The 21,791-nt window shown below is 41.6% G+C and overlaps 1 long non-coding RNA gene across 2 annotated transcripts in view; it reads right to left on the minus strand.

Moving 5' to 3' along the window:
- LOC147146074 (uncharacterized) overlaps positions 1 to 21,791 on the minus strand; it is a 70,619-nt gene that overhangs the window by 7,868 nt on the left and 40,960 nt on the right. The window contains exons 3-4 of one of the 2 annotated variants that reach the window (XR_015087219.1): positions 7,206 to 7,301; positions 5,523 to 5,635 (exon numbers count right to left, since the gene is read on the minus strand). The exons of the other annotated variant lie outside the window; for it this stretch is intronic. This is a non-coding gene — a long non-coding RNA (uncharacterized LOC147146074). Of the gene's footprint in view, positions 1 to 5,522; positions 5,636 to 7,205; positions 7,302 to 21,791 lie in introns of those variants that run through there. 2 annotated transcript variants of the gene reach the window in all.

The following is a 21,791-nucleotide window of genomic DNA, read 5'->3' on the forward strand; positions in this document are numbered from 1 at the left end:
CTTTAGGTCCAAAGCAATCAATTTTTGGGGGTTGTTTGATACAACAAATTGTTGTTCAACAACATAAATTAAGAGTTAAGGACACTAATACAGATGAGGATGCTTTTAGTATGCACTACAATCTGCCACATTCTTTTATAATTGACACCCTCTAAAAACAGTTGGGTCAAAAATAACCCAAATTGAGTTCAAAAGGGATCGACCCAACTTTTTGGGTTGAATAAATAAAGCACAAAGCAACCCCAAACAATTGGTGGTGGAAACCCCCCAAAATGGCTTCTTTGATGGGTCACAACTGTTTTTCGAGTGCAAGATATCACCAGTCTTCTGGGGTTCACCGTTTCGAATGTTACTGTGACAAACTTCAACACATGTTGGAATGATCACGTTTAAATGTCTCCGGAGGCAACATGTCTTGTGGACCAAACAAAGCCTGAGGCCTCGAGTCAGAGCCCCTGACGGCCATATGCACAAATATACAGTACGTGCATAGAGAACACATGGGTTTCACAGAGGGGGGGCGGTGGTTGAGCATGTTTTGTCAGACCTCACATGTCTAAACCGTGATGTAAAATCTTGGCCGTCTCTTGTGGACAAAGGGCATAAAACGTCTGCATTCCTGCTGCAACACAAATCAAAATGAAACGCATCCAAGGCCCGTCTCTGGCTTTTGTTTTAACTCCCGTCTTGGCCACCATCGCCGCCTGCCAACGGGCATCAAATCCAGCGACTTGTGATGGGATCGAAGGGAAGAGGATGAGATGTGAAAAATGGGATGTGCTCGATCCAGTCGGGAATATTTACAGTGTATGATCCGGGAATTTAACGTGTTGGACCATCGCCTGGGTGAATGTGTTCCCTATGTGAGGGCCACATATGGGCAAGGCGGAGGGGGATGGTGTCTTGTTCCATCACGGTTCACTGTTCAGAAAATCAACTTTTTGCAATTTTTTTTCACTGTGGAATTTATACTCAGAAATTCCCTGAAAATCTGACCTATTTGCATTTTTTTCATTTGCATTTTGCTCTTTTTTCAACCCTAAGTTACCAAAGGATGGTACCAAAGCAGTGACTAATAGTAAAGTAGTAAATGGTGTAAGGAAGTAATGCTAAAGCTATACATCTCAGTCGAGCCAATAAGAGCACGTTCACCGAGTAGTCACACACAACATTGACTAAAAGCCCTGATACATCAAACCGACGTCAGAGGTCGTTAAGCCTCGTGGCGTCTTTAAGCGCCGTCTGATTGATGTAGTGGCCACCGTCGTAGTGTCGTAACCCGTCTGTAAGCGTCTTGGGGGCGTTTACGTATGTTGAATCGGCGTCGCCAGTCGTGACATTTGGTCACTCTGATTGGCTGTTAGCTAGCAAATCAGCGCCCGGAGCACCAACGGGAAGTGACAAATGCGGAAAAATTGGCCTCCGCCGTCTTAATTTTCTTACAAGTACAAGAGCGAGGGTTGACAATGTAAGTATTTCATAATACCGTGTCAAGAACATGATGGTTTACTTTGCGTGGGAATTCATCGTGAGCGAAGAATAGAGCTGAATGCATTGTTTATGTTTTTATAATCCGCCCCCGGCCAACAGCTTTCCGGTTGGAGTTTTCCAACCATGAGAAATGGTGACTACCACCGCCGATGGTATGGAAGGGTATTACATCTTATGCATGCACAGAAGGTACTTAAGCGCATCAGGGACTTAACAGTTATTTTGGTGCGAATAGGCAGATTTTTACTCCGTGTTACACTACCCTCCTTCCAGACTGTTGAGTCCCTTCAGCATCTTCAGGTTGAGTTATCAAGTCAGAACCAAGCAATAAGTCACAACAGCAGAACACATGCGAGCATGAAACTAACCATAACCGACAACCCGGCTCTGTTAATTAAAAAAAACCAAAAAAAAACGACTTACTCCAAACCAATTCAAACCTTCACAGTGTTGCTCTACATCACTAAAACATTTTCGGCTCTTTTCCGGTGTCTATTGTATATAGTGTTTTACGTCAATTTATTGATTCCATTTAGTTGTATCATGGCTATTTTGTTGTTTGTAAAGTGCTTTGTCACAGCTTTGGCTGTTATGAAATGCGCTATATAAATACAATTCTATTGTATTGTATACATTATATGCCATTTGGAAAAAAAAAAAAAAAAGCAAAAACCTGTGAAAGGTTCAGTCCCAATCCGAACACTATGAGGAGAGGCATGGCTCTGCAGTTTAACCTGAACGTGAGAGGTCCACATCTCCTAATCCCAATTTATTTAAATGTGTGACAGGAAACTGTTGCATTTGGTAGGGGGTGAGGGTTATGAATCACGGAGTACACGACCTGGCACCTCTCAAGCCCCTCCAGGTCATAGTTCCAATCCTTTATTATCCCATTAGAGGGTGAATTTTGCCCATCAAATGGAAGCGCCTGGTACTACCAGTGGATCTTTTATTGCTGTCGGAGCCCCTTTTTTCTGCACTGTGTGGCCAAGCTGTAAGCCATTACGCTGACATCTCTACATCTGGTCCTGCGCAGCTCGCGTATGCATCGCGCCAATTACATAGTGTTGTTCTTTTTGACATGTAATGTTTTTCATAATCAGATAATTGCTCGACCCTTCAAGCTAAAGCTAAACAGATTTTTTTTTTCGCTCTCTCCTGTGAAATAATGTGCCAAAACTGCTTCCTCAAAATGCAAAAGGGATGCTTTTTTTTTTTTTTGCTTTCCTTGTGGACATTTTGCAAGAATTACCGAAGCGAATCAATGAGAACAATTACGTGAGGAAGGAAGAAACACACTGTCCACGACAAGAATCTGTCAGTGTCTAAATACTTGCATATGAAAGGAGCCACAAAGCACGGCGTCGAAAAGCTCGACGAGGGCAGCTCTCCTGATTGGAGGGGATGAAATGCAGCCGCATGACTCAATCAAGCAGCATGCGCTCAGTGTTCACATCTGCTTAGCCAGCTCTCCTCCATATGCACAACGCCACAGACATTCGGCCACCTTTCTCCGAAATACTCCACATCCTCTTAAGGATATAAACATTATTCTTGGAGGGTCTATAAATGAAGTCTAATGGCCGGGGTGAAACTGTGATCCGTCTTTAGCAGCAGACCTTCGCTTCTTCTCATATGTTAAGATCTGCGAAACATTTGCGCAGAAACCTCAGGAATCTGACCTTCCGTTATTAAGGCATGCTCACAAAGCGTGCAATCTCATTGCAACTGCAACTAAAATGTATTAGTACAGTTTGTAGGATTGCTTATGGAAGAAGTTACCCTAAAACTTTGTGCAAATATACAGTACAGCCGAGCCGCTGAGGTCGAACACAATTCGTTCCAGGATTTTCAGATCTCCAAACAATTTCTCCCCATAGGAAATAATTAAATACAAATAATCTGCTGCAGGGTCAACCATCTTAATGTCTTTATTAAATATGCAGGCAATGGTTGTGAAATTTGAAAATGTCTTACTGTCGGATGTAAAACCAGAAAATGTAATGGAATTGGAAGTGATAGTGGAAGAGGCAAACGAAAATATTACTGACTTAGAGAAAATCATGAGATGGCATCAATATTTTGGAGAAACCTTCAAACTCATAAAGGCAATGCTTTGTTTGAGTGAGATGTAAGAAATGCAGAGTTGAAACGAGCGTTGTCACAAGCGATATGGCATGAGTCCTTCTTGTGACCGGCAGCAAGTTAGCCCTTAGAGAAAAAATATGAGAACGTTTTAAAATGAAAATTGCATTACTGTACTTTTTCTCACAATGAAGTTTCTGGAATTTCAAAAATGTCTACACAAAGATCTCATTTTGCTTGCGTTGCACCAGCTCCAGTTTACATGTGATTTGCGGTTGCCTTTATCTAAAGACGCAAAAGCCAGGTTCATACATCACATTGCGCATGCTAAATTAACATCTTTTTTTCCCTCTAATCCCTTATCGTTCCATTCCACATCTAAGATCTTGGTGTGCTAATCAATGAACCGCCAGGCTTCCCGTTCGGTTTCCCTCTATTGGTCATTGTTATTGTTTATGTTTCTTTGGACGGGTTGGAACTGGGAACACAAATTCCTTATGTGTGTTTTTACATACTTGGCCAATAAATAGGATTCTGATTCTGATTATTTTATGGTATTAGTTACTCATGGAGGCTGCTGATACCAGCCACCGATACTTGAGGCAGAAAAGATCTGATATCGATGAAGTCGTCCTTGGCAGTAGTTAGCGCTACACTGTGGCAGTTTGGCACATCAACTGCGTCACTAAGAAAGAGCTTTGTTCACAATATTTTGTCATTATTTTAAATGACATTTTACATTGTATATCAAATGTACTCGAGGTATTGATACTAGGTATCTGTGAGTACTTAAAGGGAGAATACACATGCTGATATTGGTCTGAAAAAAGTGGTATCAAACATCACTATTTAATATCACACATGAGCCTTCGGGGTTCATTTTGAATATATTTATTTTTGGTATTGCTGTACGACCGTACAAAAGAAGGAAGGTCAAACAGTTGTTTGAGAATTATAGTGTACATAGTACTAAGTGACTTTTTAATTGATTTTATTGATTTTTCATCTTGCACTCGACTAATATTCCATATATTTAAAAACTAGAACTAATACAGTACTACAACTAATAACGGAACAAAAACAAAACTAAAACAAAGAATGTAATTTGTGGCTTGATGATGAAGTTGTGCCTCCACAAGTGAAAATACAATCCATGCTTTTTGGGAGCCATTAGGGGGAGCTTTGTGTCTTTTTCAAGAAACAGGACAGCCTCTTCTAAACTGTCTGGTTTCAGCTGAAAAAAAAAAAAAAAAAAAAAAAAAAAGTGAAAATGAAAGGTGTGCTATTATTATTAATCATTATAGTAGTTTGACAAAAGCACGTCACAGGAATTTTATTGAGACACCCAGTAGCAGCCCAATGGCTAGGATAAGCAAATTTTTTATCATCATCACATGGTTGCTAACAAGTGACAACGTGTTGGGTGTCTTGCGGCTTGCTTTTCGAAAGGGCGCCGGGCTCCCTGAATTGAATTAAACAGTAAAAACTGTTTGTGTTTTTTGTCACGACTTCCTGTTTACTGGAAGTCCCATCAGGGGGTTTGTCTTGCAGCGTTTGCTCTCTCGCTCACATCGCATCCCCTTGGTCTCTCTTTCTATCACTCTCATTCTCTCAAACAAAAACACACACACACACACACACACACACACACACACACACACACACAGAGGACAGGAACACTGTCTACTTTATGCTCCACAGATGAAACGCATTAGCAAATGCATGCAGAGGGACACCGAGGGAGGGGGGGGGGAAATCCCTGCTCGGTTCCAAAGACATCAGCATTTTTTCGCAAATTTGCAATTAGTCTTAAGGGCCGGTGTAAATTAGGTCTCCTGACAAATGAACTAGCGAGACGGGACACGAAGTTTCAATAAATCTGAGAGGCTGCTTAGGGCATTGGTGTCCTTTTACTCTTCAGCATCAAGAGAAAGTCCCGATAGACAGCAGTAGAGGATGAGGGGGATCAGGGGGGTGGGATCCACAGAACACGCCCAGAGAGGAGCACTCACCACAGGGAGTCGCACGCCCAAGTTCCTGCCTCACCCCTCTCAAGGCTCTGTGAACGAATGCGGGAAAATGACTTCAGGATGGGGACACCAGAAGGGGCGGGGAGGGTGGAGTGCCTCTCAGAAGCCCAGATAAGAAAACTCTAATAGGCTAAACTAGCTCGGAGTCTGTGTCTACACGGCTAACTGTATGGAGGAGACCACTTTGCGCTGAGTGTGCCTTGGTCCCATTCGGGGGGGGGGGGGGGGAGTCTAGAGTTGCGTCTCATCAGCGTTTAAACATGTTAACGGTGAGCCAGTGCTGTTGTTAATTTGATCTGGCGCCCAGTTGGAAAGACATCAAATGTAAGGATTTTCTTTTTAAAAGACAACTCTCACCGAGGACGGTATTGACCATGCATCACCTTACACATTTGGCCATTGCTTCTGAATGCTCCTGGACAAGTATGACAGCTAATGGAATTGGATGAGGAAGCTCCAGCATAAGTATCGGATTCAAATGGAACCCTAGTTATTGTCCGTTTAATCCGATTGGACAAAATAACACGCCACAATAAAGTGCTGCTTAAAGGTGGAAGAAACCCATTTTAACAAAAAGGGAAGGGGGGGGGGGGGAATTGATGACAAAGTGAGCGAATGTCGGACGTGCCTGCGGATAGCATTAAAGGCCCATTTGTCTGCATTACCTGCGTGAAAGGCAGCAGAGACTTCCATGGGTGGAACGGCGGCGAGTGAGAACAATAATGTGGTGGCAGGAGGGACTACTTTACAAGGTTACACGCAGATGTAACCCTGAGATTGAATTGCTAAGCGTCTGGCTACTTGGAAAGTACTGCCTGAGACAGTATTGCCTCATGTTACAACGTGATGTGTACGGATTCATCTTATAAAGGTTTCACGCATTTTAAGCAAGTCTTACTGAGCGCTCCATGCCATGGTCAAACACTCATGCCCAGGAACGTAACAATTATTCCTCCCTGATTTTGTGAATGCTGAAAGCCTTCATTGTGTGAATACCGGTATTCCTGTTTTTTTCTGCCCATTATTTTGACACATATCTACTTCCACATAGTTTATCCGGTTCACGTCATTACAATTTCAACATACTCCCCAAATTGCTGCCTTGCAGGCTACTATTTTTCTCATTCCAAAAATTCACAGTAGTCCAAAAATTCAACATTTTGAACCAAAAATTCCCCATTCGTTCTTAATGGGGCAATCAACACAACAGATTCACATCGCTCCCATTGAAATTCCAAAACATTCTTCTCATTCAGTTCACCTTTTTTCAATTTACCAAAAATTCATATTTTCACGACGGCTCATTCTGAGTTATGAAGAAATTCTGGTGGAAAGAAAACTCAGCTATAATTCAATACTACAAAAGATAGTCACCCTCCACTATTCGTGGGAGATGGGGACCCGGCCTTACCGTGAATAGCAAAAATCTGATGAATTCACAAATGCTGAACGTATGCACGGGTACACTGTATTTATTTGTTTGGGACCTTTTGGTAATTTTATAATTTCCACTTGTAATGTTTCCCCATTGGAAATGCCATGATCCAAACCAGATGTGTTGTTAACAATTGTTATATAATAATGTTACAGAATACAAACCATCAAGTCAGGACAGTTGCAGTAGTGCAGTGTTGTATCATGAAGTGATGACAAACATGCCTTGGCACAGAGGAGTGCGGTGTAGTAAATGCAGGCCTGAAGAGGACAAGGTGGGGAGGGGGGATTTTGTGTAAGTCAGTGTTCCCCAAAATCCATATCCCATTCCATAATTTGACAATTGCTAAATTATTTGTCTTTGCAGCCCTTGAAATATTAACAGTCCAATTGCAATAGTTGACCAGTAAAGAGTTAGGGTTACCCCCCACCGCCCCAAAAAAAAAAAATGAATAAAATAAAATTATGATCAAGCAAAAAGAACACTTATATGACTGCTGTCAGTCGACTACTCATATTTAGTCCCACTCCCGAGTAGATTTAGTGCAGGCATCGGAAAATCCTCACAGGCACTTTCCCAGAAGCGATGACTGGTCCTTTGAATTGGCATCTACCAAAGTCAATACGGTCATCTCATCCAACTCAACTAATGGAGCTGTTGGTAAACATTTACGAGCTTCCCAATCGCCCAAAATACTGTTCAACCACGACTGGCTATTACATTTGTGGTCTTTTACTTACTTTTGGTGAGCATTTCTGTAGCTTTAAAAGTATTTAGGTAACTTTTAGGAAGTATTTCAGTAGATTATAAAGTATTGAGTTACTTGTAATCATTATGTCATTATGGTGCTACTCGAAGAGCAAGTATTTTTTGGCATAAAAAGTTTGAGAACCACTGCTCTGTAGGGTTTAAGTCTGAAGATGACTTGGCCAGTCCAAAAATCTTTTTGCCCCTGACGAACCCCGCATGGTTTTTTATTGGTGTTTTTTTTTTTTTTTTTTTTTTTTAAACATCTATTTGGCATCCATACCGCCTCCTGGGAAGACCAGGAAAAGATCAGGATGGTTGGCATCTATGGCTGGCTTCAGTGTAGAATCTATGCCAAGCAATGAAAGGTCAAGGAGTAAATGTTTATGTTCAGATACCCTTCCACCTATGTCAAATGCAAGCCATCAATTCTCTAGGAGCGGCCCGTTGAAACAATGGCACAGTAAAACGTGTGACAAGGGGTGCACAACAAGACAGGTTTGAGATGACCTGTGCAGAAGCAGCAAGGGAGGCAGGTCAGAGAGGAAACAGTGGGACAATATGTTGAATAAAAGATAAGAACATTGTGCTTCACTCCAGAAAAGCATCTGTACTCCGGCATTCTTTGGCCGGCCGCCGCCGAGCTGCTTGTCCTGCGACGCACACAAACTATCGACATGGAGCAAAAAAAAAAAAAAAAGCTGGTAATTAAATTACACGTGTAGTGGTCGCAATGGTTTGCACATGTGGAAGGCGGAAGAGGGAACGCACGCTCGGATCAACTTGGGATGAATAAGAAAGTAAAACAATGCGCACAAAGGCTGTTAATGATGATGTCGTAAAAACGGGGAGGAAATCAGCGATTCCGCTTCGGCCCGCAAATTATCATCTGACACTTTTCCAACATTTTTAAGAGGGGAAACATCCAAGTGTTCAAGGTTTTGCATCTGTCCGTACGCTTTTAACAAGGCAAGTTACTTCCCCAATATTAACTCAGATTTGTAAGTAATTTCTTGCATCACAACATTATTTTGTTTGTGTTTCCAAAACAACTGCAGAATCACAGTATGTCTTGGTACTGTATTCTAAAACGCTGAAATATGGTTTACTGCATTCTACATGCAGGAAAGGGCATTAGCATGGCAGATGGTGGTCCAGAAAGGCTTTGAATGGTAATAGAGTATGCCCGCCTCATGCACCGCATGCACAGATCTGCAAGTTCACAAATGTAGTTCGGCATCTTGGTGAAGAAGGACCTCTCCTTCAAAACAGCCTAAGTTCAGTTTTGAAACAGTGGATGCAAAATGTGTTCTACTTAACGATTGTTGGAGTATTTCAATAAAAGCAAATGCATTCTAATCTTTAAGTTTTGGAGCAAACTGTTTTTTATTTACACTTCTTAACATAAGAATCAAATAAGAATCTTGAAAAAAAGCCACTTTGAGCCTCATCATGAAACGTAAAATGTCAGTGTTTTAATAAATACTATTAAAACATTGGGCGTGCATTTAAAAAAAGTCTTTAACATAGTGATAATTGACCCAAACAGAAATTATTTTTATTTGTATTCACATCTGAATAAATGTATATAGAAATTTGGACAAATTATTGGTTGAGCAGTGCCATTAAATGCGTCGTGTTCACTGTAAAAAAAAAAAAAAAAATATAATAAAAACAACACTACACTTTCTTTTGTTGCACAAAAATCAAATAATTTTATAACAATAATATTTTTTGGGTAATTTTGTACAATGAGTTTGAAATTATATTCACTTGTTTTGAGTCATAATTTGTTGCCTATATACACTGTTTAAACAACGGGTCACCGACGTGGTGCCCCCAAGGACCACATGAGTATCACGCGGTCCTGTTCTAAAAATAGCTCACCAGTTCACCGGGTCATTGTGATTTTCAAGGAATGTTGTAAAAGTGATCATTTGAAGATGTAAACACTGGCAGAGATCTATATAATGTGTTGCATATCGATATTTAATGGTTTCCCAATTATTGTGAGAAATCATTAACATAATCAATGTGGTCACATAAATACATTTGATTATTAACAATCACATAATAAGATTATAAAGGTAAGGAGCTTTTTTTTTTCCTAGAAGTGTGTATCAAACTGGTAGCCCTTCGCATTAATCTTTACCTAATAAGTAGCTCTCAGTTTCAAAAAGGTTGATGATCGCACACTTTTTGGGTGTCAGTTGCTGAGGTGAGCTCGGTACCAAACCCCCAAGAATAAAAAGGTTTTACCGTACATCTTGTTTGCCCAAACGTTTCCAGATCACCTCAAGTGAATTTGCAAGATGCCGCCATCTCTCCTTTAACTTAACAAAAGGCATTCAAATGCGACTAACGGCCCATTCGCGCAGCTCATCAAGCTGCAGTTTAGGGATAAAAAATGGGCCCGTGTCTCCTCTCAGGTCTGTGCTCAACAGTCCAGTCCCTTTCCTAATTGAGTCATCCCCCCTGCGCTGCTCAGACCTTATCGTATCACGCTTTCTAATTGAGCCGCGCTGCTCGGCGAAGACAATGCGCCAGGAGCTCCACCGAAGTTATTAATTTTCACTTTGTCCGAAGCTCTGTCCCAATTAGGTCCCCTGGCTGGGGCCGACAGGGCGGCTAACGTGATTACGGGACAAGTTTATTAGTCTGTAGTAGCATTGGCAAGTGGGGGGGAGGAACCCTAAATGAGAACCCGCCCAACCTCGGAGAGTGATTACCGCGTTCTATTGTGGCCTCCTAACTCGCACATTTTCTGATCACTCGTCTTAAATATGTCGAAAATATCGGGTCCGTCTGGTCCCTACCGTGTTGGCTGTCAGTGAGCCAGGCAGCGTGAAGGCGCAACGGATTGGTTGAGGAGAAACCGCGCGAGTCGGCGCTCAGGCAAAGTTCACCGCGCGCCAGGAGCGATGGCATCAATCCAGTCCTGGCGCTCGGCCACGTCACAGTGAACTGGCAGAGGTGATTTGACGAGCCCCGGGGATTAACCAGTCTTCCCAATTAAGTATCACCGCCCCGAGTCCTTCTTAGTTTTGTTTACTTCAGCTCAGGTTCTCTTCTTTTACTTAGTGCAACTGGCCTGAAACCACCAGCACCGCAGAATACTGCAGTAGACATTCTGAACTGTCATACACTTGTGTGAAGAAGTTATTGGGGGGTATAATAAGACTAGACAAAAAGTAAACTAAATTAAAATGACCGGTGGTGGGAAGTAAAGAAAAAGTAACTAAATAAGCCTTGACTTAGGAGTTTCATTTGTTCCGTGATTCTTGTTTCCCCACTAAAGTGAACAGACATTCTATTTATCTGTTCCAGCCCTTGTGCTCCTTCTGGTGTGTGTGCCTTGGCCAGCGGGGGGCAGTACAACGCAGTCATCCAGACACAAAAGAGTTTTATTGAGAAGCGACTCATTACGCTGCAGTAATAGTGTTTTTTGCAGATGATAAAGAATATATGCCTGCAAGCATTGTAATACAGTGGACCCCCACTATTTTGGGGGATAGTGACCGGGCTGGCCTGCAAATAGTGAAAATGTGTGTATAATTGCCCATTACAAATGCATTGGAAGAAAAAATACTCTAATTTTTTTTAACCCAAATCAATTATTGAAAAGAAATATGGTGTTTTTTCTTTTTAATGAAAAACAGGGGTTGGCTCCCCCCCAAAAATAATAATGATTCAAAAATATATGTAGGCGGGGGTCCACTGTATTGTCTGTCTACTGTAATTGTGTTGCTGTTTAATTGCCTGTATCTTAAAGCATTATAACGGTGTCACATACATACTATTCGTTAGATTTTGTGCATTGGGTGTCGTCAGCATATTGCTAGCAGATATTCAAAGTGGTGTGGTTGTTTAAAATACACAATGTGTAATGTGTTTAGTTTGACAGTAAACCAATTGGAAATGGCAATGAAATCTTGAAGGTCTCCATGAATATGAAATGATGTGCTACATTTCGGCTTTTTCTGAAATGAATTGAGTTGCTGCTACAATCTAGCACTCTAGTGTCTATTTTTTTGTACGCAAGTCAAAGCAACAAAAAAAAAAGATTAATTAAATTTAAAAAACAATCATTACAACCATTTAAAAAGTAAGTTTGGTTACTTGCAAATCAAGGTACCATTGTAATTTATCACTGTAATTAATTCGATTTTCCCGCTATCTCAACTTTACTTGAGTGTTTATTAGCATGACAACTTTTTAACTCGACTCCTTTGCCCAAAAAGTTACATGACATTTTTCAACTTCTGCAGACGACACACCCAAAAAAAAAGATGCAAATTGAGAGCGGTAAAGTCAACCGTGGTTGAGATCTTGATTGATTGTGATCTTGCGGCCTTAAAAAAACAAGCAGGAACTTGAACCACGAAGGATTAACGAACAGGCTCGGAGCAGCGAGATGGATTACAGAAGCTGTTGGCTCCAAAAACAATTCATTGTGAATGTGTTGTCACAAACACAAACAGGTAAAGTGCAGTTTGTTGTTAGCGAATGTAGCAACCGGCAACTTAAGTCTGATTTGGGCCACCAATCAATTCCGCTCAATTGACCAAATTTCCATTTTCGATTCTATTACTATCATCACAATTTTGCAATATCGAAAGCAGTTTTGTACAGCTTTGGAAGCATTCGACTTTAAATCAATCACCAAATGCAGCAGATTTTTTTTTTTTTTTTTTAAGGAATTCAGCTACTTCAGGTCCCTGAAACTTTGTAAAGCGAAAAAGCGGCTGATGATGCTCCCTTGCTTGAAGTTGTCCGCAACCGCAGCATGTATCCACGGCCCCCTTTCATGTTTAGCACCACGGCTGCTGCCTTCAGTCAGACACTATTGCGAGGATGAAGAGTTTTGAAGCCATCTCGTTGAAGCGATTCCTCAGATGGCGCCTTCCATCGCCCTGAGTGCAAAAAAATTACAACCCCACTCCAGTGCCCACGGGGGATGTTTTAATGACAGCTCACCACGACTGGGCTTCACCCACCGCGATTAAGGTTAGCCTTCATGATCAGAGGCAGTGCCGTACAAACAGTTAGTCCAGGAAAACAAGAGAGAGAGCGGTTTGACATAAAGACACCTGCCCACTCAGCAACTCCTTCAACACTCACTTTTTTTTTTTTTTTTTGGGAGGCCACGGGGGTCTCGTCGCCGCTAGCTGCCCGGCTAACAAGTACGACGTCCTGCGGATGAGAGGAGAGTGACAGCGGCCCGGCAACATTAAAAAAACTCCTCTGATTAATATTTCATTTCGGAACTTGGGCCTTCGGATGTCTCCAAACTTGTCTTAGATGACTTACTGCTGAGGCTACAAAAGTCAACGCGTCAATCCTCTCTTCTTGAATCTGACGGTTGCAAGTTGTTGTTGTTTTTTTTGCTAGCAGGTCAAATATTTTCATCTACAAAGAACTCTACCTTGGTTCTTGCAGTCAGTTATTTTAAACAGAAACTTCTATGTCTTGTATCTGTGAATAATAAAATACTATCCCAGTAATATACTAAAAAAGGAAATATATTTGTAATGGAATTTCTTCATTTTTACATTGGTCTGGAAGTAAGTAAAGTGGATTTAAAAAGTCTACACACCCTGCCCAAACAACAGGTTGTTCGATGTTTAAAATAATGAGACCAAGAAAAATCATTTTGAAACATTTTCACTATTAATGTGACATACAGCCTGCACAACTCAATTGAAAGTTAAACCTTGTTTTCATCAGTCCACGACAAAATCCCTTCAACTTTTCTCGGCCATATTTCCAAAAGCAATGTTTGGAGCAAATATAACACTGCTCGTCACCAAAAGAACACTCTAGCTACAATTAAGCATGGTGGTGGTAGCATTACGAGTAGGGGCTCTCTCTCCAGCTCAAATTGGGGCTTTAGTTAAGGAGGTGGGGGTTATGAACAGTTCTGGGGAAAAAAAGCCTACTAGAAAAACTGAAGTCTTTGGGGTTAATAAACAAAGGTACTTCAAATGGTGTCAGGTGTTTGGTGACTTCCATTTATTACTCCCAAAGTGTTACTGGTTAATTCTCAAACCAGTTATGTTATAAGAGAGTGTGCAACCACATTGTTTCTGTGGTTTCTCCTCGCCTGCTTGATAAACTACATTTTTTATTGCATTTTATCTTATTTATCAATTTATGTAGTAATATATTGAGGTAACATTTTGATTTTAATTGGATTAATAAAATGTGATTTTTGTTTTATTACTCATTTTATAAAGTTAAGATATAAAAATGTTTGTTTTTGTATAATGTTAATTATATAATAAAGGTTTCTAAGTTGGAATTTTTTTTTTTTAATTTTTGATTTGTTTGTTTGATTTATTGTATTGTTGTTGTTGTTGTGCCTAAAAAGTTAATATGTACCCTGGTTAATATTTCTGCATATAGCAGAAATCAGAAGAAGAGAAAGTATCAACATTTTCATTAATAAAGCCTTCATTTGAATGGCTGCTAGTTGTTTTGTCTGGCTATTAAAATGTGCTGTTTAGGACAGCACAGTGCACAGCTATGAGCCAAAATAAAAGCACCTGATGGTCTTTTTGCACCCCAAAAAGCGTGTCTGTTATTAGTTCTTTTCCAAATGTTCGCTTGAAGAAAATGAGAAGGATGCAAAAATCAATAATCAGCAAAGTCCAATTATGGAAAAGTGCAGATTGAGAATCTGATGTGATGCCAAGCACACTCTTGCCTAAAAACATCGACTTGTTTTTTTCCCTCTTTTTTTTTTTTCTTTGCTTGCACAAACAAGACAAACAAGAGACAAATATGAAATTCTAATGTTGGGAGCCACAAGCTATTTGAGTGCGGTGTGACTGGCCATCTTCGGCGCACGTGAGACAGTATTAAAAGTGGACTGGAGGTTGATGAAAAATGTATCTCTTAATACACCATTTCCATTGAAGGCGCATTATTGAGCCCGTCAACAGCAACTCTCGTCTGCCTCTCGAGTTTCTATTACCATAATGTAATTGGGGTCGCAAAAGTGTCTTTTTGAAGCGAGTTTAAAGAAAAGAAATCTCCGCCACATGTTTGCGTCGACCTTTAATTTTGCGCGTTACACAATCCTCGCCTTCCACGGGTCAACTTTGCTGATTATTCACAGAGAAAAACTAGTAGCTGTTGACTGCGGACAGCCACATTCCTCGGCAGCCCCCCCACATTTCAATTTGTCTTAGAGCAACAAAAAAAAAAAAAAAGAGCCTTAAATAGCGCAGCGTGGCCTTTTTCCCACACAGGTCCCGGCGAGGTGAAGAAGAAGCCCACTCCTGCCACCGTACCGGCAGATACGGCGGGGTCTTTGCGAGAGGTTAAAACATTCTGCTGGAGGAGGAGAGCCGAGGAGGCAGGAGTAGAGGGAAGTGGGGGGGGGGGGGGGTCGGTTGTTCGTCGGGGTCTTTTGGAAAACAGTCCCTCACAGCCAAGCAAAAACAGCGCTCGGATTCCTAACAGCGAGTGCCAGGTGGTCACAGGATGAATTCACGAGGGGGCCGCGCAAAACGCGAAAGGCAGAGATTATCACACGGCTGCAGAGCCTAAGGCCACGGCAGCGCAGGCTGATTGGAGGCCCGGGAGAGGCCGCGTCTTCCTCTGCCTCACCCCCCCCCCGGGCCTGCACAGAGGTGCGGGCCCACTCCGGAGAGACGAGGGTGGGGGGGTGGGCTGGTTCACCTCGCTACAGGCGGACCTCCCATCGGGACGGGAGAGGCCCGAAGGCCACACGCACACTCGGAGATGAGCGCACTCGCATCGCTGCTCCTGGAGACGCACAACAAGTTTCTTTGAGCAGATCCTTGGCAACGGGCTTCCTTGTCAAGGGACCGGCAGTCCCAAGAAGCAAAGGGTTAATCTCAAACAAGAGAGCGCGTACGCTTCTCCGCCGTAACCTCGCAGCGCCGGAGAAGTTAAGTCGAGCGAGCCGCACTCGGAAAGGGCCAATGCATGCATAAGTGCGGCCCGCCAAAGGTGATGCAGACCAAGAACCCGCGAAGCCTGCCAGGAAATGTGGAAAAAAGAAACTTCTGTCATTATAGCGCTTGTCAGATTTGGAGTATGGATGGGAATGTAAAGCGTCTTCACCATAGACCAAGTGTACACAAATATTGATAATCAGGACGATTTGGGGAATTCAACCTCCTTTCTGATTAAAGAAAGAGATTAAAAGAGATTATGCTAAACAGTTATCCTGCGGTGTTGCGTGTGTTGAGTATTGCTGAACAATTAATCAAATTCAAATTGACATGGCAATGTAGTAGAGGAAATTTTCTAATTCAAAGGCTGCCATTTGGGGGGAGAATTGCTACATTGCAGTGTGTCGCTTGGCTTTATCTTTTACATATAGGTTTGATTTATTTATTTTTGAAGACTTATAAAGTACATTCTACAAGCTCTATTCTCGCATCTGAGCTCGGCGCAAAAAAACGCCGTGTTTTATTTTTCGTGCCGGGGAAAGTCTCGTTTACCGTGTTTGGGAATTTGGCAGATGACACTGTGGCATGCTAGGCGTTTTCTTTTACACGACTCCGGCTCCCCTGACAATTTGGTGACAGAAAATATACTAGACCTTAGACTAGTTAAAAGCAGGTCTAAGTTGTGGCACAGGTAATAGACAGATTCTGCACTCTGCTGATATGTGGTGGATGTCATCGTTTTTTATTCATAAATATGACAACAGCGGGCATGCTAGCTTCTGAATCGTTGTAGATATAAAATGATTGACTGCGTTATTATTATTATTATCATTATCATGTTTTTTAAAACACCCTCCTGGGCCCTGGCACAGCTATGGGGGCAAGAAAATAGGGCCGTACATGTTCACATATCATGTTTCACAAACTATGCAAAATTGAAGTGATAAAGCCATAGATTTGTTTGTTGTAATCTGACTTCAAAAGTCCAGAAAACTGGGGGAAAATAGCCAAGGAAGTGACGTTTCTAGCATGACCAATTCACAAGTTGTCTCCATGTTGTTCACTTTTGCGTTCCAGTGTCTTTACTTATTCTACATAAATTATTGACTGGCTAATTTGGTCCGCGGGCCCCGTGAGACACCGCAGCGTCGGCGTGACAGCTTTATCTATTAGTCGGAGGCCAATGACAGCCTTGTTCCGGCTTGGTCGGCGAGGGTGTGCGCGTGGAGTGTCAGAGAGCGAGTGAGGGTGCAGTGAATTGGGTGGGGCGGGGGTGGTCCCGCTCATTCTCGGTTGCATTAGCGCAGGAGCAGGACTGGGACACATCAACATCTTAATCAATACGCGAGAGTCAATTACTGAGGAAGCGCGTGCTTAAGCAAGATCTGATTATTGGGTTCATGTTCAGTCCACCAAATGGACCAAATCAATGTGATGTGATATGTGCTATATACAACACACACACATGCACACGCACACTCATTGCTTCCCCTGTCACCTCCCCCTGTGCTCCATCTCCTGACCACACTGTCACCCATCTTCTCAAATTTCTCACAGAGGGAAGGCAACTGCCGATCAAGGGGACAGAGAGGATGGATTCATTTCCACACAACACAGGTGTTATTAAAAATTCATATTAGTCTCTGTATTTATATTCCTCGATCTTGTTCTCGTAGACTGAATCGGGCAGCTTTTGTTACCATACTACTTGTGGAAGTAGGAGTCCAGGATGTGAATTCAAAAAAAGCAAAGGACAATAAAAGCATGGATTGTATTTTCACCCAGGGCGACAGCACTTCATCACCAAGCCACACTTTTTTGAATGTTGCTGAAATTCAGATGTTTTGAGTCCTGTCCTGTCCTGTCCTGTCTCAAGCAAAGAAACCACCTCGTTCCAAGCTTCTTCTGGCAGCAAATGAAGTGAAATGTGAAATGAAAATGGGAACGAAGAGAAAGAGTGCATGGTAGTTGTCCTGACAACCAGGGCGGAGCTAGCAGGTTGACAATGGGCAAGCAGCTTCTACTTGTGGAAGCCAAGCGGGTGAAAAATCACATGATATCTCATTATGACAATAAAAGCACAAATTGAATTTTTACTCAGTCCACTCTACTGCTGGACCAATGCAGAGTATGGCCTTTGTCACCAAAGTGTGTGCCTGAACTACTATTAGTATTATTAAATATTATTATTATTATATATTATTATCATTATTATAAATATTATCATGATGAAAACCTGATTTGCTTTAGAAGAAATGAGGGCAGATTCAGAATCAATGCAAAAAAATAATCTGGAAAATTGTACTTGCATTTTTGATTTGAAAAAAAATTGGTGACCGGTATAGTTTTTTCACGTATTAATGTTTATCAAGCTAATCTTTGTGGCGGTAATGTTTCAGTTTGTGTAGTGGCAGATCTTTACGGTAGCATGGTGATGCACATACACGACATACGGTGAACCGTACGAACAGTAGTACTGCCTTTAAATGCCATAAGATGGTGGCAAAAGACTCCTACTACTGTGTCAATGAAGCTCCTCAACTAACTTCAATAGTTGCACCAAATCAATGTTGTCATAAGCTAACACAAACAAGGAATAGGTGCCTTTTCATTGCGAATTTGTGAATACAGAACAGCACATATGCATGCAAGAGTGTCCAGACCTTTTCATCCGAGGGCCTCATCCAGGAAAATAGAAGGAGGGGCCAGTTTGATTTTTTTCTCAAATTTTTACTTATAAAACATGTTAAAACTAAATCAATCAATCAATCAATCAATCCGTGCTAGTAGTACTCACATCACTCACTCTTTTTACAGCTACACTTCTAACACTCCCCACACCCTTTTTTTTAAATAGGGTTAGGTTGGCAATCCTCCAAAACACAAATGAACAGAGCTAAATTTTACAAGAAAAATATTCATATTCGAAAGCCGTTGAAAAAAACTTCTAAAGTGCAAAACACTGTCATCTTGTAAACAAACAGCCAAAACGCATCCTTCACTGCAAAATGGCCACACCTCAACCACCTGGCTAACTCTAGCATGTGCCTTTCAAGAGCTTTTGCTTTAATGGGTGTGTTTTCGCACTCATCGCAACATCTGGCTGTCAGATTTGCTTTTACCCACAATTCTGCTCCTGTCAGTCAACTCATCGCGATGGATTTTAAGTGATGCATCGCCACGCCTCACCCACTTTCAAAATACTTTTCTTTTTTTTTCCCCCACAGGACCTACATGCCGCATCACAGGCGGCAACAATAGACAAATAGGTGATGAAATACAGCTGATAGAAGCACCATCAGAAAAATCAATAGCCCGGGGATTTTTAACTAAGGTTTTTATTTTGTTTCTTCTCACCCTCCTTTTTATTTTTTGGTGTATCTCATAAGCCGGCAACTTGCACGAGGCAACCGTTGCCAGCGGCTGAATCATAGCAATATTGATTTGATTATGTAAAAGCTCGGAGGAACCTCAAGCCAGATGCAGAAATAACTCCTCACCTGGGTCCAGTGGGAACACGCACATACATGCACACACACACACACACACACATACAGTGGGTGAGAGAGGACAAAGAGACAACACCAGGAGAGAGATGCGGGGATAAAAGCATAATTACCCCCCCTTTACCGACAAAATAATTTTTAGCCCCGATTTTCCAGGTATTTTGGTGCTTCCATTTGCGGCTTCCTGCACCCACTTTCTCTTTGCTGGATGATAATTAACATGCTACACTGTACTGTACTAGGAGATGGCAGTTACGGACTTGCCAGGAGAGGCAACTACCACCAAATGTGCATGCGTGTGTCCGTGTGTGTGTGCGTGTTTGTGCCACATTTAATAGTAAAGCAGGCAAAAGAATGGCAGCATATTTTGCTCTGTGATCTGTGGCACCCTCTTCTGGAGCCACAATCTCTGACTATCTACAGTCCACAGTGCCGAGTCAATTCACATACACATTAAAAAAAAGAAAGTGTTGTTAGTCTAAAAAAAATTTTTAATAAATTGCGTGTCAGGAAATTGTAATATGTTCTATGAACGGTACTGGTTATTTTATGGTTAATTCAATTTCATGTAATCTGGTCATTTTGCTTGTACCAACAGCCTATGAAAGAGTTAAATACTGATCCAAATTATACCACGTTTTGCGTACCAAAACAAGCAGCACCTACCGAATAAATTTGGGCAGACTTACAGACTTACTAAGATTAGAGTTTTAGTAGACTGGCAAGTGGTTGCCCAACAATGTCGCGTCCAAATCATTTTATTACAAATAACAAATAAACACCTTCCTCAAAGTGGGAAAAATAAACAGGTCATAATTTTAATCATCTCAGTTCATATCATTCACACACGGATATTGAGAAGTTAACTGCTGAGCCCATTCAAACACAATTAAGATTTGTCTGGCTGCTTTGTTATTTTAATTTTTTTCAGTTGTCTACTTTTGTTGATGGGCGGAGCCTCCCGCGTGCACCCGTTCTGCATAATCATCAAGGTTCATAAGTACTGGACAAACAGGAGTTCGACAGCAGAATATTGCCTACTTTTTGTCATTGCCCTGGTCGAGATCGTGCGATGTTTTCATCGTCATGTTTCCTCTTGATTCTTTAACTCCTTCGTACTCAATCAATTTCCAATTTTCTTACTTCTATGCTTTGCTCTAAACTTGTGTAGATTTAAATTGGGTTTCTCTCTTTGTGCTTTTTTAGTTTGGTCTTTTCTCGAGTAGTTAAACACTCTACATCGGAGTTCCTTTGTCACCGTTCTGTTGTTGAGCTACCATTTATGTTTCTTTACTTACGTAATATTTATTTGGTTCTCATTTTTGTTGTTATGGCGTCTAGCTCCAGTTGTAGCTCTGTCCATACACTTTAGTTGTTTATGTATGTATGTATTATTTAGTATATATGTTTTCCGAGTTGGTTCTATGCATTGGGGTCCAATATTCAGCCTGCTACCTCATAACCTGGTCGCTAACCAAAACAGCAGGACCTACCAAAGCATTTTAAAGGTCTCTCCACTGAATCAAAGTGTGAAGACTTACAGAGCCGTATTAATGATGATAATGCCCTCTTACAAGGGTAAGAGGTGACTTCAACAATCATTAGCAGCATAGAGTTACACAAATGATAACTCACCTTTTGGAATTTTCACACAATAATAAATGTTGTCTGTCAAAGTAGACTAAACAGTCTATAAGTAGCTGCATCGCAACAGAAGCAAAAATATGCTTCCAGTTTGGCTTTGACTGTGCACGAGGTGCATTCAAGGACTGCCATCAAAACAGGACAAAACCAATTAATTATACCTCACAACCGTAATACTTATTTTTTCTTCGCACCACAATAGTGAATAGGCATTTTAGGCCACACTATATTTTTTCCACATATGAAGTATGGCCCTCCGAGGACTTATAAAAAGTGAAATAGCCCCTGATAGGAAAAAGGTTCCTCACCGCTGCTCTAATGTACGACTACGCTAGCAATCCAAGGCAAGACGCTCTTGGCTGGGCACTAATTGGGCCACCTTTGTTCCCCGCATCGGTGCATTATGGGAGCCACGTGTCCGGGGGCTCTGTTTTTAACCGCCCTAAATTACCATTCCACCTCAGTGAATCTCCGTCCCAATCAAACAACTGGAACATTGTGGTCAAGCCGCTGTAATTGGGCCGGGCTGGCGTCCCATGTAAAAACACTAATCAGATCACATGAGGGAGGAGAAGGAGGGTCTTCAAACGGGAAGATGAGGTTTCAACCAATCTATGCGAGCGTGTGATTAGGTGGGCGCAAAGTGGACCACAACGACCGATCTCATTATATGGACAAAACATTCGCCTTTTCTCCCCCTTTTGTTCTCATGTGCACATTTTAAAAGTCACCCACACTTGCAGCTACAATAATGCAAAGCAGATCTCAAATTAATGACAATGAAAATGCAAACTGTACTGTTTGCAAATAGAAACCATGCCTTTGTTCAAATGTATTTGAGAATATGGTGGACCATTTACTTAGACATTTTTTTTATGAGGTGATTGACATGAGACGAAAAAAAAGAGGTCCCAAACTTTATTTTTCA

Source organism: Filicampus tigris, chromosome 6 (genome assembly GCF_054856515.1).
Source record: "Filicampus tigris isolate MCC_2025a chromosome 6, RoL_Ftig_1.0, whole genome shotgun sequence".
NCBI classification, from domain to species: Eukaryota; Metazoa; Chordata; class Actinopteri; order Syngnathiformes; family Syngnathidae; genus Filicampus; species Filicampus tigris.